Source organism: Plecotus auritus, assembly GCF_963455305.1.
Source record: "Plecotus auritus genome assembly, chromosome: 15".
In the NCBI taxonomy this organism is placed as follows: Eukaryota; Metazoa; Chordata; class Mammalia; order Chiroptera; family Vespertilionidae; genus Plecotus; species Plecotus auritus.
This window is the reverse complement of record NC_137781.1, coordinates 1,362,434-1,380,599: the sequence shown is the minus strand read 5'-3', so window position 1 is coordinate 1,380,599 and position 18,166 is coordinate 1,362,434. Positions and strand designations below refer to the sequence as shown.

The window sequence follows — 18,166 nt, the reverse complement described above, 5'->3', positions numbered from 1 at the left end:
CTTTCGGGGTCGCGTGGACGAGTCCCGTGGACGCGGGAGCGACTTGAACTTGATTTCGAGCCGCTCGCTGCGGGGGGGGGGGGGCCGCGCGCGGCGACGCGCCGTCGTGATTTGTTTGTGTGTGTGTGTGTGTGTGTGTGTGGTGCTTGTGTGTGTGTTTTTTTTCACGACTCGGAAGACGTCGCCCGACCTGGCGGCGACCCGCCCCGCAGCGAGGACAGTGGTATGTGGATCCGTGTCCCCCGCCGTCCACGCGGGCCGGTCTGGAATGGTTTGCAATGGCTCCACTTTCCAAAATCCGGGATTGGATTTTATTTTATTTTTTAAGTGTCAAATGCCATACACCGTTCAAAAAGTTTTTTGTTTTTTTTAATTAAAGTGTAGTTGGCGCCCTCACCGGTGTGGCTCAGTGGATAGAGCTTCGGCCTGCGGACGGAAGGGTCCCGGGTTCGATTCCGGTCAAGGGCATGGACCTTGGTTGCGGGCACATCCCCAGTAGGGGGTGTGCAGGAGGCAGCTGATGGATGTTTCTCTCTCATAGGTGTTTCTAACTCTCTCTGCCTCTCCCTTCCTCTCTGTAAAAAATCAATAAAATATATTTAAAAAAATAAATGAAGTGTAGTTGGCAGGTAATATTAGTCTCAGGGGTGCAACCTGGTGACGCTACGTGTCTTAGATCCAAGAGGCCACCGAACCCCAAAGACCACAAAACTTTGGATGTTAAGGTTAGTTATGTAACGATTATGTGACCACTTTTTTTTTTTTTTTTTTTTTTTAGGGCACCCTGCCCTGCCCAGGTCCTCAGGGTCCGGAGCTTCGGGGGGAGCGGGGGGCGGGGGGGAGTTTTTCCTGCCAAATATATAGATGCACGTTGACATTTCCCCAAATTTAAAAATTTCCCAACATTTGCCTTTGCAACGCTTTCTTTCGGTCAGTACTGCTGGATGTCGGTGGACTTAGGACACATAAACATTTATTTTTATTTATTTTTTTAAAACATACTTTACTGATTTTTTACAGAGAGGAAGGGAGAATGAGAGAGAGTTAGAAACATTGATGAGAGAGAAACATCGATCAGCTGCCTCCTGCACACCCCCCACTGGGGATGTGCCCGCAACCAAGGTGCATGCCCTTGACCGGAATCGAACCCGGGACCCTTCAGTCCGCAGGCCGGCGCTCTATCCACTGGGCCACACCAGTCAGGGCATGAACATTTTTTTAAAGAAGAAAATGACAATAGTTCTAGGAATGCAGTGGAGACGATTGCTTAATAAAACCTGTTGTATACATTTGAAAGAGATAAACAAAATGGAAATATGTTTAAGGCAAAGTGCAGGGATCCCAAAGGTACAGGAGGTAATTTTAGGCGTTGGTGGACTATTATCTTGGTGTTTTTTTAAATAGATTTTTATTGTTGTTGTTGTTGATTGCGGAGAGGGAGGGAGAGAGAGAGAGAAACATCATGGATGACAGAGAATCATGGATCGGCTGCCTCCTGCACGCCCCCTAGTGGGGATGGAGCCTGGGGCCCGGGCATGTGCCCTTGCCAGGGAATCGAACCCAGGACCCTTGGGTCCGCAGGCCAACGCTCTATCCACTGAACCACACCGGCCGAGGCTATGGACTATTACCTGGATCGTGGCAAGAACTTCCTGGTGTCCAAACCGATCACACCTCCCACAGGAAGTGGGTGCAGTTTATTGTGTGTGAGTTACAGCTTCAGAAAGCCGGATAAAGGTACGCAAACACGTAGTATATTTTAGCCCTGGCCCAGCGGCGTGGCTCAGTGGGTTGGAACTTGACCCTCCCCACCCCCCATGCACTGAAGGGTCCCGGGTTCGACCCCAGGTCAGGGTGCATTCCGGGAGGCAACCCATAGGTGTTTCTCTGTCTCTCCCCCTCTTCGCCCTCTTCTCTCTAAAATCAATGAAAACGTGTCCTCGGGTGAGGATTATAGAAATATATGCGATGTATGTATATATATATTTGATATGTAATATGTTTAATATGTGTTTACCACAAAAGACAACTGTGTAACACAATACGGTGTAAAGAGGTAGAACGTAGTAAAAATCCACGGCTCCTCCCCCAAACCTAGACCTGGCACATGACCAAAACTTGCATCTGTTTGTGTGTTTCTCACCCGTCCTCGCGCCTCCCCGCCCAGGTCTCGTCTGGTAGGTTTTGTGTTTATCATTCCCTTGCCTTAAAAACACACACAAAAATAGTTTCGTGACATAATATTGGTACGTTTTTCAGTTTGCCTGTTCTTCTGGGCTCTATAAAAATAGCATGCGGTCGTAGTCTATTCCTTTCATTGCCCTGCACTACTGTGCTGTCCTCATCTTCCGTCACTCGTGCGCATTTCGATTGTGTGTGGTTTTGTGTGTGTTTCTGTTGTTTTTTATTTTGGTTCTTGAACTCCTGGTGCCCCAGAGCAGAGCCTCTCTGGAGTACGCAGTGTAGATTGCATGCCAAAGTTTCAGTTAATCGGGAGTGACACGGATTGAAATGCTGGAAATAAAATGAATTAAAAACACGAAAAACTTGAGGGTTCTCTCATATGTTCTCGTGGGAGATGGCGTAGCCATGATTCGTTCCTATGGTTTGAGCATGTGCATGAGAAACCAGGATTTCTTTTATTTCTTTTTTTAATATACTTTTTATTGATTTCAGAAAGGGAAGGAGAGAGAGAGAGAAACACCCATGATGAGAGAGAATCATGGATTGGCTGCCTCCTGCACGTCCCCTACTGGGGCGGGAATCGAGCCCGCAACCCGGGCACGTGCCCTTGGCCGGAATCGAACCTGGGACCCTTTAGTCCGCAGGCCGACGCTCTATCCACTGAGCACACCGGGCAGGGCAAACCAGGATTTCTTGTTCATCTGTGTGCGGTGACTTTGCCTTTGAAATCGAATGGTGAGGCGTGTGGCAGCGGGTGTGACCTCCGTTTTCCGTGTAAAAATAAGAGCCTTGGCCAGTGGGGCTCCGTAGGCGTGTCTGTCCCATGCACCAGCGGGTTCGGGTTGATTGGTCTGGGCGTGGGGGGGAAGCAAGCAGTGGTGTTTCTCTTTCGCATGGATGTGTTTTTTCTCTCTCCCCTGCCTCCCTCCCTGAAAAAGGAAGAAAAAGAAAGTAAAGTAGAAAAAACCCCCACTTGATTGTGTGTGACATAAATCACGCCGGCTCTGTTCCCCTCGCCCCCTTGTGTAACCTGGCAACTTCCTACAGTCACACCTTGGCGATGTTGTGGGGCCGGTGCCAGACCGCCACAATAAAGCAAGCAGCGCAATAAATCGACTCGTAATCTTTTTTTTTTTTTTTGCCGGTGGAGGGTCTTGCCTTCGGTTTAAAAAAAAAAAAAAAAAAAGGCAACTTCTGTGAAGCACAAAGAAAGCGGGGTGCAATAAAACGAGGTACGCCTGCCCTTAAAATATCTCCCGTGCCCCAGCAGGCTCGTGTGGAAACAACCCGTCCGAGTGTATCCTTCCGGTTTTGCAGACCGCGGGTCAGGGGAGCACCTGTCACCTGGCAGGGCCTGCGAGGAAGGTGCTGGGTGTGTCCTTGGGAGGGCGAGCCGCGGAGGGTATTCATCAGGAGGTGTTTGCTCACCACACACTGAAGTACCTGTTCCGTCCTGAGCCTGGATCTGGGAGTGCCCCAAGGTGTGTTTCTGGGGCACCCAGTCTTTTCTTTATCATGCTCACTGCAGTGACATGACAGATTAGGGAGCAGCATTCATTTCCTGAAAATGGGGAGGGGTGTGTGTGTGTAACAGGAGTTTACCTATAGCTTTGAATAACCTGTTTTTATTTAAAGGCATAGGCATAGGGGTGAGTTGAAATTTTTTTTTTTTACGGTATATCTAGTTTGCAGACATAATCAGGATGCTTTATTTTGAAGGGCTGTTTTCTTCTGTCTTTTTAAAAATATATACATTTTTTTATTGATTTCAGAGAGAGAGAGAGAGAAACATCAATGATGAGAGAGATTCATGGATGGGCTACGCCCCCTACTGGGGATCGAGCCCGAAACCCGGTCTTATGCCCTGACCGAACTGAACCTTGACCTCCTGGTTCATAGGTCGATGCTCCACCACTGAGCCTCACTGCCTGGGCTTTGTTCTGCTTTTTATTTTATTTTTAAAAATACATTTTTAGCCCTGACCGGTTTGGCTCAGTGGATAGAGCGTCGGCCTGCGGACTGAAGGGTCCCAGGTTCTATTCCGGTCAAGGGCATGGACCTTGGTTGCGGGCACATCCCCAGTGGGGGGTGTGCAGGAGGCAGCTGACTGATGTTTCTCTCTCATCGATGTTTCTAACTTTCTATCCCTCTCCCTTCTTCCCTGTAAAAAATCAATAAAATACATTTAAAAAAAATACATTTTCAGAATTGATTTCGGAGAGGGAGGGAGGGAGTGGGGGGGGAGAGGGGGCAGAGAGAGAGAGAGAGAGAGAGAGAGGGAGAGGGAGAAACATCCATGATGAGAGATTCATGGATCGGCTGCCTCCGGCATGCCCCCTACTGGGGATGGAGCCGGAAACCCGGACTTGTCCCCCGACCTGGAATCGAACCTTGACCTCCTGGTTCATAGGTCGATGCTCCACCACGGAGCCTCACCGGCTGGGCTGTGTTCTGCTTTTTAAAAACCTCGTTTTTGGGTTTGATTATAGGGGCAATGTGTTTTGGGTTTGGGGGTTTAAAAAAACACTTGAAGAAGGAATAGAAAGTTAGAGTAAGCAACCATTGTTACTGTTGTGGCAGGAATCCCCCAGCCTTTCTGTTTGTCTGTATTCTCCATCTCCTAAACAAGTTGAATTCAACACCCCCTTCAGAGCTTATCCCAAAGACCTCCGTCTCCAGACAAAATCAAATTTAAACTTTTTACTGACTCTAGACCAGAAGTTTCTACAGTGGCCTCCACAGCACATAGTAGGTGTTCAAAAGGTTTGATGAATGAATAAGCTTTTTTGTGAACTTGGAATCTTGCTGTGTCGTCATCGAGAACGGCACCTGTTTGACTTGTGCTTTTCACAGTTGTGCTTGTGACTGTCATTTTTAAAAGTTTTTCTGTGACGAGGAAAGCTTTTCTTCTGAAAGCGGGTGACCCACACGTTTATCTCCTCATCTTTATTTTTTCCTCGCTTAGGCTGCTAAGGAGAGAGAGGGGACTTGAAGTCTGCCCGTCTGTTTCCTGTCACTTTCTGTGTCCAGCAGCTGACGGTGTGTGGCATGGCCCCTGAAAGTGCTTCTGAGGATATGAATGCTTTGTCTCCCGCTGTCCTGTGCTCTCAGCGTTGTGATCCCTGTTCCCTTTACTTCACATCTATTGTCCACCCGCTGGGCTTACATCGGTTTACCGTCTCCTAGAAAGATACGTCTTTCCCTGACCGGGTTGGCTCAGTGGACAGAGCGTCGGCCTGCGGACTGAAGGGTCCCAGGTTCGATTCCGGTCAAGGGCATGGACCTTGGTTGCGGGCACATCCCCAGTGGGAGGTGTGCAGGAGGCAGCTGATCGATGTTTCTAACTCTCTGCCCCTCTCCCTTTCTCTCTGTAAAAAATCAGTAAAACATATTTTTTTAAAAAAGAAAGAAAAAGATACGTCTTCTCTCAGCTAGGTTTTTGGTTTCTTATCTCTTTGTTTCCTTTGCACTTAGTATTTTGCCGAATGACCTATCCCCACCTCCCCTCCTGCCATACTCACTACACATCAGGAATTGCAAACTCAGGCACACACCTCACTTTCGTAGGCAGTGTGTATTTGTCAGGGAAAGAAATTTATTTATTTTTTAAATATTTTTATTGATTTCAGAGAGGAAGGGAGAGGGAGAGAGAGATAGAAACATCCATGATGAGAGAGAATCATTGATCCACTGCCTCCTGCACGCCCCCCACTGGGGATCGGGCCGCAACCCAGGCATGTGCCCTTGAGGGGAACCGAACCCGGGACCCTTCTGTCCTCAGGCCAAGGCTCTATCCACTGAGCCACACCAGCTGGGCCCAGGGAAATATTTTTAAAATTTACTTGTTTTCTCCCTTGGCTGGTGGTTTTCAGACTTTCTCCTTGGGGACCCCAGCCATGTTTTGCTGGTGTCAGAGAGGTCCTTTCAGCCATGTCACCGCCTGCGGTGCCCAGGGATGATGGGAAGAATCCACTTCAGGTGAGGGAAGAATCCTTGGAGCTGTTCTCAGTCCTGCAAAACCCTAATGACGTCTGCAGTCTGCCGTCTTTGTACCCCACGTTATTCTCGTGGGCTGGGAACTGAGTCTGGATAGGGACTTTCTAATCACAAGTGAGATGAGAGCAGTTGCTGTTCAGCTTGTTCTTTCCTAAATTGTTTTTGGTTGATATACACCCCCGAGCAGCTCCCACAGGGAGACACAGGAAGTCCTTGGCTGGGTGATGTTGGGGAAGCGATACTGTCACATTCACTGGGGGAGTCCGAGACCTCGCAGACGCCGCGTTCCTCAGAGGCAATATTGTTACATAATCGCGGGTGTGCCGTCGCTGTCCCTTCTTTCTTTCTGCTGTTTCCTTCTGCTACGGATTTAGAAGGCGAACACAATACCTTTATTTTTAACCTGTGAGCCGCCTTAGGCTGGTGTCTATCACCTTGAACTGCTTTCAGGGAGATCCTGGGGAGCTCTGAGCAGTCTGGAATAGCCAAGTCCGTATCTCTCTGCTCTGCTGGTTATAGATTGAGAGTGATCTTGGTGTTACGCTAGAGGCCCGGTACACGAAATTGGTGCTTGGGCAGGGTCCCTAGGCCTGGCCGGCAGTCAGGGCCGATTGGGGCCTTCCTTCGTTCCGCGCCGCCCCCTGGTGGTGAGCACACGTCATAGCTAGCAATCAAACTCCCGGTCTCCCGGTTGAACTCCCATATTAGCCTTTTATATAGATAGATTGTGGTGTGTGCCTGTTTTATACAAATAACTAACTTTGAAGTGAAATACGGTGTCAGAGCAAAGGTTGATTTGGTTCCCGTCACTGTCCACTAGTTTTGTGCTTGCCACGTGAGATTTAAACGTCTGCCATGTCCGTTTCTATAACCCTGCGAGTTTGGGCCCTCGGAAACCTGCTCTCTCCAGTCCCATGCGGCACCTCAGCTTGTGTATTGTCTGCTGTTGGCTCCTGTACCTCCTCTGCTTCCTGCGTGCTTTCCCGATGTCCGTCCGCACAGTGGGAAGAAAACCTGAACTTGACTCCTGAAGTGCCGGCCATTCAAAGCCGCGGGGCCTTGCAAAGGATCTTGGGACTAGACCTCTGTGAATTGGCCCTTTCAGTTTGTCCACTTAAAAGGCATAATGGGTTTTGCAGCTGTTTGGGCTTCTGCAGGGCATTGCTCCATATTCATGTCTAGTTGCAATCGTGTGAATTTGCACTTTCTCACAAAGACTTGTCTTTGTGTTCAAAACAAGCTTGTAGGCTCTGTGTTCTAACACGTGAGTGTTCATGGAGGAAAAACGCTCGCAGGATTTCGAACTTTGAAAACGGTAAACGTATATTAAAAATCCTTTATGTAAACTTAACGTATATTTTAAGAAGAGCCACTCTAATTTGCTTTCATTTTGAATTTGTTTTTATAAATCAATTTTTTTTAGTAGAGGTGGAAAATGTACTTTATTGAGTAAGGTAAATGTTGTTCAGTCAGATAATGATTAATGTTGGAATAAGATTTGATGGGCCAACCTATTAAAACATAAGCAGTTCTAATAAAATAAACATATATAGTAATATGTAGTAAAATTTAGTAATGTTTAAAGTGATAGGAGGTCCTTTTTTAAAAAAAAAAAAATTCAGAGTGTCCATATACTCCCTTTAGAAACTCTAGAGTAAAAATAACATTTAATACAATTTAGTAGTTTAAGGGGAATATACCTTTCAGCTGCATCTTAGGGTGCCCATGCCACCTTAAAGCGCAACATAACATCTGCCCTTATTTTAAAAAACAACATAAAAAAATTAAAGCCATCCTAAACTTTTTACCTGAACGTATCATAAGAACAAGTTGCTTTTTCCTCTTAAAGATACCCATTTGCTGTGCGTCCTTATTAACCTTGGCAAAACACGCATCGCCAGACCTGTGCATGTGCTAATAGAGAGAACATTTCTGCCCAACATTGTTTCAGTTTTAGGTAGAAATACCCACATTTGGTGTCAGTGCCAATTTTGCTCTAGTTACACTGAGAACGTAAGTGTCAGAGAATTGGATAGGTAGCATAGAAATTAATGCGTCGCATTCAGTGTTTTAAGTGCTATCTTTATATTTCCACTTAAGTTACAGTCTTCTAAAGTCTTAGAGGAAATAGTTTTGTTCCTTCAGGCAAAATGTTAACTCTGTTGGAAAAAAAAAAAAAAAGGAGTCTGTCTTTATGAAACCACTTCACCTTCACGGCTCTGAAAAATATCCAATGTTCAAAGCCTCGCGTGTTAAGCAGTGGGTCCCCGAACTACAAACTAACGCCGCTTCCGGGAGGTTTTCACGGCTGTTAATTTCATTCCTTTCTACGCAGACAAAAGAGTACGCAAATAGCATGGGAGGGGGAAACGGAAACATTCCCTACTGTTTCTTTAAGAAACCAGCTTAGCCAGGGGGTTTTTAGTGTGTGCAGCCAACCCTGCTAGCAAGGAAAAGTTCTTTAAAATAATGGATATTGGCTGTGTCCAATCACAGCCTCCAGTTTCGCTAACAGGGCGGAGACTTGGCGCTTCAGCCACTAGGATCGGCGAGGGCGGGACTTGGTGGTCAAGTTTGGTTGCTCGGTACAGCTTCAGTGAAGTTAATCTGAGGTGAAGCAAACAGAAAATTGTGGAGGTTTTTGTTGGTAGGATTTTCGTTCTAATCTTCTAATGATCCTTAATTCTACACTTTTGATCTCTTATGCTTCTGTGTCCGCCCGGTTTTGTCCTTGTTGCGGCTTTCTGATGCAGAGCGAACATGCACATTAGGCAGGGAAGCAGAACAAAAGGGCTGTTTGGACAGGAAATAGGTGCTCAGAGAATCCAACTTGAGTTTCTTTTATCACGATTTTTCAGTTCCGAATCTGAGTGTCCTTTAAAGAGACGTCCGGGTCCAAGTCCTCTCCAGCAACAGCTTTGCTCTGGGGCTGGATGTGCCAGGAGCCGTGGGTCAGTCTGTAAATGACATCTCCAGGAGGTCGATCTGCGAGGTCATTTTCCTTAAACTTAAGATGTGAAGTTGCTAAAAGACAGGTGTGAAAGGCTTAAGTGTGTGTGTGTGTGTGTGTGTGTGTTTAAAAACCTGAAATGCCAGTTTAATTTTCCCCCTGCACACCCTTCCTTTTAACTTCAATTTATTTTAAATCTAGCAATATGTTACCGTTTTTAATGTGCTTATCACTTTAGCTTTCTTTCAAAAAATCATTGATTTATTTTATACGGACAAGGTGAAACTGCTTTCTCCTTCGAACTTTATTTCCAAGGTGTGGATAAGTAATTAACACCCTTTTGTAACAGGAGATGAATTATATATAGGCTACCAAACTTTTTCCCCAAGTGTCTGTGAACGTTGACATTCCTCACTTGGGAAAGAATTGTGTTCAGTGCCAGAAGTCTTCTTTAAAGGCTATTTTCTTCACATGGTGGTTCTTTGATTTCACAGGAATTAAGGTATAAAAGTTTATTTGAGTCATCAACCCAAGTGCTAGGTAAGCATTTCAGCCAGTATAATACTTATATTAGCTATACTGCTTCTTCAGATCACGCAGTGGTTTTTAAATTCATGCTTTTCTACTCGTATCGCGTAAATAATGCAGCAGTCATGATAATAATAATTTTTTAAAAACTAAGAAAGTCACCCACATACCCACAAGATCTTTGTGTGGTGGTCTTAGTATTTTTTAATCTTCCCTTCTGTATCCTACCATGTTGTTGTATTTTTCCTACACTTGTAAAGAAAGAAGTGTGGATTTTATTTTTTTTACTACACTGTATCATCTGATGTTCAACTTGTTTTGATTTCTGATGCTACATAGTTTTTTTGTTAGTGGGACCTCACTTTCGGCTTCTGCCTGTTTTATATTTAGATTGTTCCTAATGTTTCACCATTTAAAATGGCATTGCGTTGAGCAGACTTCTATGTGTACATTTAAAAAACATGTCTCTTTTCCTTTAAATGATTTATTTGCTTTGGGAAAATCGCCCAGAGTGGGCTTACCTAGATCAAAGCATGTGAACACTTCATTGGCCAAATTGCTTTTCAAAAAGGATATTCCAGTTTATATTGCCACCAGCGGGAAGTGATTCAACACTTCTCACCGGGAGCCCTGAGCTGTCCGTGAAAGTGGGCCTCTCGGGCCCTCCAAGTTGTTCCTTAGTTTTGCCTAAACTAACAGCCTCGTTTCAGTTCTCTTCCCAGTATGTAGATGGGTCGAAATCCGTTTTCTGGACGTTAAAATCACCTAAAGGAAATGGGGAACATTTTTAAGTGAGCAGTTATATCTTTGGGTATTTTACTTACTGCATCTATTGCTTTCCCTCACGGAGGGCTTGCTCAGTGTTTCACGCTGGCATTGTGGTTCAGGCCTGCTTTCCTGGGTACCTGCTGCCGGTTAGCACACACCGGGAGAAACACCTTCTGGAAACACTGCATCTCGGAACCGTGGTAGAGGGGGCTGGGACCGCGCCTGCTAACGGCTCCTTACCTCTCCCTCAACAGATCCGAGTGGCCTTTGTCGCTGTTGGTGCCTTTCTGAATTTTTAAAATGCATCGTAGATGCGGAAAATGTGTATCCAGATGTAGGATTTAAAGGGGTACGTCAGCACCTCCCTAGGATGTCACAGATTGCCAGTTAAAGGGGAGATGGCTGCGTCCCCGAGGTGGCAGGTGGTCCCCGGCAAGCTGGCTGGCTGGCTGGCTGGCTGGCTGTAAGAGCCTGCTTGGTGTGGCAGTAACTGCAGATCACGTGGGCTCTGGCCAGCCGGTGTGTGAGCTGGGATAGGCTGCCACTGCCCACGTCATGAACTTGTTAACTGTTGTTCCAGAATAAACTTGAGAAGTTGTTGCAAAGCCAAAATCAAGACAGTTAAAAGTCCTAATGCCATTTGTAAAGGCAAGGCAGTGGTAAGCCATGGGGTGAGCTCTAACTCATTGATGCAGCCAGTAACGGAGCCTGTGCAATCTTGGGTTTGTCTAGCTCAGTTTGAAATTGAAAGAACTTACCTGTAAATTTCACTTCCATTGACTGCTAGCTTGGTGTATCCAACTTTCAAAGCCAGTGTTGGTCATTGTGTTTGTCAGACCCGAAAAGCTCACTTTTTCCAGACACTGGTTTTCTTCTTTGGAATAGAAAAGAAAAACTTAAAACGAACCGCTTTTATTTAGTGAAAGAATTCTTAATGAAATACATCTTCTAGGCATTTGAATTTCCTAGATATGCCAGCACTTAGACCGATAAATACTTTATTCATGAACAGAACGATCGAGTTTCACTTGAATATTTAAAAAAATTGTGTTGGTGCTTAAATATTTATGTCACGAATATTTCCTTTGTCCTGCATTTGAGAAGATGTGTTTAATTTTCTTCTTAACGGACTAATTTGATTGCTGCCAGGTGGAGGTGAAGATAACTGTAAATCTAACAGTTTCAGGAAAAGTCGTTTCAAGTTTGGCTGTGGGTTCTGTGGGAACGGCACCCGGTAAAGGCCCCTCCTCTCTAGTCCCCGGGGCCCGAGAACTTGGAGGAAGAGGTGTCTTCTCATCTGTCGTCTCTCTCCTGTCCTGGTGCCTGGTGGGCTGAGCCAGCGGAGCCAGCACTCCCTTTGAGTGCACACGGGCACCTCCGCGGCAGACGTTTGCTGGAGGGGGAGTCGCTCTTGGAATGATGTGACATGAGGCAAGTTGAGACTAGTGGTGGCTCTGCCGTTCTTTGAGAATGGAGGGAAATGAGCTTTGTTTTTCTGATAGCAGGAGGAATGATTTTAACGGGCAGCAAGTTGGTAAACGCCCCCCGGGAGCTGGTACAAGGTCTCTTTGTTCTCCGTTGGCCCTGTATGTCCTGTGTGGCTTCTTGTAAAGTGGGCCGATGTGGCAGGAGGCCGTTCTTCGTGGATAACTTTTTCCTTCTGAGTCTCCTCCTCCCATTCGAGTCATAACCCCGCCGCCGCCTCCTGCCTGTGCTGTGTCCGGTCTTTGCCAAGTTCCCTCTTCACAACTATTAGTCTGCGAATTGCAGGGGGCTGGCTCTGACCGCCCCCTGTTCCCGCTGTGCTGGCGGGGAACCTGCGGCCCCTGTGCGGTTAACACAGGCGCGGATGAACGGTCCGAGACCTGCGTCTTCAGCCAGGGTTTTTATTTGCGACCCCAGTCATCCCTTCTCCGTTCCTACGTGGACCTCAGCAAGGCCCCACGGGACTGCTGTTTTGTCCCCGCAGTCTCTGTCGGACCCTTCCCTCCTGTGGCAGCCAGTGGGCCTGGAAGCCAGATCCTGGGGTGCTCTGACCGCCTTGCCCTGCGCCCGCAGGTGGCCGCAGCTTCCTGTCAGCTTTGCATCCAGGGTCTCTGGGCTCCACACGCCTCTCCTCCATCTCAGCACAAGCCACGCTGGTGTCTCACTCGAGTACTTAGCGCCTCCTGCCTGACGGCTGCCGCCAGCTCTGGCTCTGTACCCCCCCTCCACCGCGCGGCTCGTCGGCCTGCTTCCTTGTTGCCCTTTGAACTTTCTTACCTGCCGGAGCGTTCCCAGCTGCAGTCCCCAGACAACTTGGAAAAAGCTAAGAGTGTTCCCTTCGTGTAACAAGTGGGGCCTTTTATTTATTTATTTTTGTTTTTTAAATACATTTTTATTGATTTCAGAGAGGAAGGAAGAGGGAGAGAGAGATAGAAACATCAATGATGAGAATCATGGATCGGCTGTCTCCTGCACGCCCCACTCTGGGGATCGAGCCCGCAACCCAGGCCTGTGCCTTTGACCGGAATTGAACCCAGGACCCTTCAGTCCGCAGGCTGACGCTCTATCCACTGAGCCACACCGGCCAGGGCCTAGTGAGGCCTTTTAGAAAGGCGGACTGGCTGGCCTGAGGTTGCCTTAGCTGATGAGCGGCTCCACACTGGGAACTGAACCTGGCCGAAGCCCTTCTCCTCACCCGGGAGCCCTGTGCTCCTAGGCCGGCCCTCTGCGTCTGCGGCCTTCCCCACTCGGCTCCACTTCACGAGGGCGTCCTTCTCGGGAGACTCGGACGCTTGGCCTTCGTCTAAAAGTGCTTTAAGGAAAACATTTTTTAAAGCAGTCCCGACAATTTTTTGGAACATCCCCAACAAGATAGACACTGGAAATGTGCAGAATAGCTACATATCTAAAAGCCCAGCGACTGGAATGGTGGAAGGACCAGAGCAACCGGTGGCTGTGACGCGCACTGCGGCAGCCAACCAGCCTGATCCAGCCCCAGTCGCCCCGACCAGCCCCCAACAGCCCAGTTGGGATTGGGCCGGCCAACCGCCCGCAATCCCTTCCCCCTTCCAGCCCGGCCCGATAGGCCCCCATTGGAGCAGGCCGGCCGGACCCCACCTGTGCACGAATTCATGCACCGGGCCTCTAGTAAAAAGATAGAAGAGTGAGACAGGGCCAATAAAGGTAGTTTTCCATGTGTGGTGAGTTTGGCGTTTCGAAGCTGTTGAATTCCTCACATTTAATAAAGCTGGAGGCCAGGCTGTAGGGGAGGATGCGTCTGGTGTGACAGACTTGTCCGGAGCCGTGGGAGACGCGCTGACCTCCTCAGACAGCGGTGAGCCCTGCCGGGGGCCATTTTTGCACCCAGGTGTATGAAGCGTCCCCCTGGGAACACAGGCAAGCTATTGAGTCATTTACAGGTAGGAAAACAGGCCACACAGATTTTTTCACATCAAACACCGTACCATCAAAACAGTGAAATGCCGCAGCTAATCTCACCTAGAAAACAATTGAGGTAAACTTAGAAATAGTTGGTTTAGAGCCACTTTTTAATTATATTTCTTTATTCTTTATTTCTCTTCCTTATCCCCCACTGGCATATTTTAAGGCAAAGGCACCTCCATTGGGCTTAAAAAAACATCCTTTCTCATGTGTAGGTTTTTGGGTTTTTTTAAATATATTTTATTGATTTTTTACAGAGAGGAAGGGAGAGAGATAGAGAGTTAGAAACATCGATGAGAGAGAAACATTGATCAGCTGCCTCCTGCACACCCCCTACTGGGGATGTGCCTGCAACCAAGGTACATGCCCTTGACTGGAATCGAACCCGGGACCCTTCAGTCCGCAGGCTGACGCTCTATCCACCGAGCCACACCGGGTAGGCTCATGTGTAGTTTTGAAAGCATCTTGGTGGTAAGAGAAAAAGATCAAGTAGAAAGAACTTTTGAAAATACAGATGAATGTTGTTTTTTTTGAAGGGGTTGGGTTCTGTAGTCCAGAGTTGATGCAATTATAAACTTTTAATAAAAATGCATGATTTCTCATTATAAAAGCAGAAGTTTTTTGGGGTTTGGGTTTGTTATTGTTTTTTTTAACCATTATGGTATTTTAGAGGCAGAAAATGCCATTCTCCTCAAACTTTTTTAAAATATATTTTTATTGCCCTAGCTGGTTGGCTCAGTGGATAGAGCGTCAGCCTATGGACTGAAGGGTCCCAGGTTTAATTCGGCCAAGGACACATGCCCGGGGTTGCCAGCTCGATCCCCAGTAGGGGGCGTGCAGAAGGCGGCCGATCACTGATTCTCATCATTGATGTATCTTATCTCTCCCCTCTCCCTTCCTCTCTGAAATCAAAAATATTTTTAAAAATTTAAAATATACATGTATATATTTCAATTGATTTTAGAGAGGAAGGAAGAAGGAGCAAGAGATAGAAACATCAATGATGAGAGAGAATCATTGATCGGCTGCCTCCTGCACGGTCAGGGATCAAGCCTGGGAATTGAACCATGACATCCTGGTTCATAGTTCAACACTCAACCACTAAGCCACCACGGCTGGGCTCAAGTTTTTAACTTGGCATATATTACTATCCAAAATAATTGCTGCTTTTTAGAATAATAAAAATGCAAAACAGTAGTTCATTTAATAGGTTTTAAATAATAATAAAATAATATATCATTTGAAAAGACTGTATTATTTAGCTTTCGTAAACAGAATACAAAATAATTTCTCTTAAATTTAACATATTGCATAAAACATATAATGTATCTTATCTCAATGGATTCCAAATCTTGGTAGCTACTCACTTCTTATCCCCAAATATGAGTAGCAAATCTCTATATTAATACTCCCCTTATTTTAGTTGTCATGATCTCTAAATGCTGAAAAGGTAATATCACTTGTACTTGTTCCCTGTCGTGTTTTCTTACCGCTAGCCAGCAAAAAGCACTTGCAAAAAATTTAAATAGTGGTTCTCCAAAGTTTATAGTGGGAAACCATTGGTTTTTTGAGAGGTTTCTTTTGAAATGCAGCTTTTGACCTAATTTTAATTGACCTCAGTTATTCTAAAGTTATCAACTTTGCAGTCATTTGAAACCATTTTTCTTTCAACTGTAAATAGGTACTTATTAGAGTCCTGGTGCACGAAATTCGTGCACTGGGGGGGGGGGGTGTCCCTCAGCCCAGCCTGCACCCTCTCCAATCTGGGATCCCTCTGACAATCCAGGACTGCTGGCTCCCAACCACTCGTCTGCCTGCCTGCCTGATCACCCCCTAACCACTCCTCTGCCAGCCTGATCAACACCTAACTGCTCCCCTGCCGGCCTGGTCACCCCCAACTGTCCTCCCCTGCAGGCCTGGTCCCCCGCAACTGCCTTCCCTTGCCGGCCTGGTCACCCCCAACTGCCCTCCCCTGCCAGCCTGGTTCCCGCAACTGCCTTCCCCTGCCGACCTGGTCGCCCCTAACTGCCCGCCCCTGCAGGCCATCTTGTGGTGGCCATCTTGTGCTAGGGCATGAGGGTCCATTTGCATATTACCTCTTTATTATATAGGATTGTATGCTGTTCTGAAGTAGTAATTCCAATAGGTGTCTAAGGTAGTGGTTCTCAAACGTGAACCTGAAAATCCCTTAGGAGCTGGTTGGAGCGTGCTAATGCTGGGACTCGGGCTCCGGAAATGGAGTCAGTCGGTGTGGAGTAGGACACAGAAGTGAGCATATTTCCGATGCTGTTAATCCGTGGATTCGAGAAACACTGGCGTAACGGTCATAGAGGGAAGTCCATCTTCAGTGAGCATTTCAGGAAACTTGGCTTTTTCGTCTTGCTTAGCTCCTGAAATTTTGAGTCGGACTCGCTTGGGTCTTTGGTTGTGGCTCCCGGCAATAACTACATTGAGGCCAGCGTTGGAGCCAGTTGGCCCTCCCCCAGCGGGGTAGGACCAACCGATAAGGAGAACAGTAAATAAATGGAGCACGTGGCTGATGAAGTGGAAACAATGTTCCCCTGAATGCCGAGTGGCTTCACAGAGGACGGTGCTTAGTCATTTACTCCGTGTGTTATAACGGCCCAGAGAAATAGAGGGGAACGGCCGTTTGGGAGTGGCTGGTGCCGGCCTGCCGGACGGCACACCGGGTGCCGCTGCCCGGGAGCCCACAGTTACCAGGTGGGCTCTCATGCTGGCGCCAGGTCCGTGCGGTTCCGGTGCCGACTCCCCAGTAGGTTCAGAGCTAATTCGCTGCTGCTGCTTTTCCTAATTAAGGGAGACGTGACATTTGAAAACGTGTCAAATTACTAGTTTTTATTTTCAGTGTTAGAAGTAATGGAAATGTGCATGTAGGGTATTTCAATGGTGTGAAAAAGAGATTCCTTCAATTGTGCTTTGTATATATACAGTACATGTATGTATGTGTATACATACATACATCTGTATATAGTATATTCGCTTTTTAAAATGACCTATGGGTGCCATTAAATCCTCAAAGAGAATATAGTACAAATTAGAAAGTCTTAAAAATGGATATATCATCGGACATATTATTTTTAGATTGTCAGATTAAATGGCCTAGAAGGTGGAAAAGAGTTCATTTTACATTGGATTAGCATGTTCTACAGTGTTAAAGCATTCCCTGATTGCCCTAACAGGTTTGGCTCAGTGGATAGAGCGTTGGCCTGCGGACTGAAGGGTCCCGGGTTCGATTCCTGTCAAGGGCATGTACCTTGGTTGCGGGCACATAACCAGTAGGGGGGTGTGCAGGAGGCAGCTGATTGATGTTCCTCTTTCATCGATGTTTCTAACTCTCTCTCCCTCTCCCTTCCTCTCTGTAAAAAGTCAATAAAATATATATATATTTTAAAAAGCATTCCCTGATTGATCCTACAAATTAAAGATGGACAAGTTTGTTCATTTGATTTTTACTTGGGTGATTGGATTTCCTATAGTTGATATATTATGGGTTCAGAGTTTCTTTGTTTTTTAATGTTTTTATTGATTTTTAGAGAGAGGGGAAGGGACAAGGGCATAGACAGGAACGTCATCTTTCGCCCCCTGCTGGGGATGGGACCCGCACCCAGGCATGTTCACTGGTGGGCAAACTGGTGACCTTTTGGTTCCTGGGTCAGTGCTCAGCCCCTGAGCCACACCAGCAGGAGCAGCCTTTGTCTCTGTGATGTGACTGAAGGCAGGTCCAATGTTAATTCATTATATGAACCTCTGCGTGCCTGGAACTCCGTGTAAACATGGAGGACCTGTTCCCTGCAGGTTTGTGCCAGGTGCTGACTGGAAATGCAGGCTGAGCAAGACGGATGACTCCTGACATCGGTGCTATCAAAACTGCACGCCTGGCCCCGGCCGGTGTGGCTCAGTGGATAGAGCGTCAGCCTGCAGACTGAAGGGTCCCAGGTTCGATTCCGGCCAACAGCCATGCCCGGGCTGTGGGCTCCATCCCCAATGGGGGGCGTGCAGGAAGCAGCCGATCCATGATTCTCTCTCATCATTGATGTTTCTCTCTCCCTCTCCCTTCCTCTCTGAAATCAATAAAAGAAATATATATTTTTTAAAATAAAGCTATGACAGAGTGTGTCTTACCATCTAAAACCAAAAAATGCTTTCTTATTAAAACAACAACAACAAAACGGCACGCCTGTCCTTGGCCAGGAAAGTGGCATGCGTATTGATGTGCCTTGTTTCTAGGAAGTGAAGTTTTTGTCCTTGTTTTTCTCTGTGTCTTTTATCCCACTTGTAACGGATGGTATTGCT

At 46.8% G+C, this 18,166-nt stretch overlaps 1 protein-coding gene across 10 annotated transcripts in view; it reads left to right on the top strand.

Annotated features, from left to right (window-relative positions):
* Positions 1 to 18,166, top strand: part of ZFAND6 (zinc finger AN1-type containing 6) — a 52,305-nt gene that overhangs the window by 575 nt on the left and 33,564 nt on the right. Inside the window, exon 1 of one of the 10 annotated variants that reach the window (XM_080651604.1) lies at positions 8,731 to 8,792. The exons of 5 other annotated variants lie outside the window; for them this stretch is intronic. The gene's annotated coding sequence lies outside the window, so the exon portion shown is untranslated. Of the gene's footprint in view, positions 1 to 8,730; positions 8,828 to 9,047; positions 9,173 to 18,166 lie in introns of those variants that run through there. 4 more of the 10 variants (XM_080651603.1, XM_080651599.1, XM_080651601.1 and 1 more) reach the window with 4 other exon arrangements.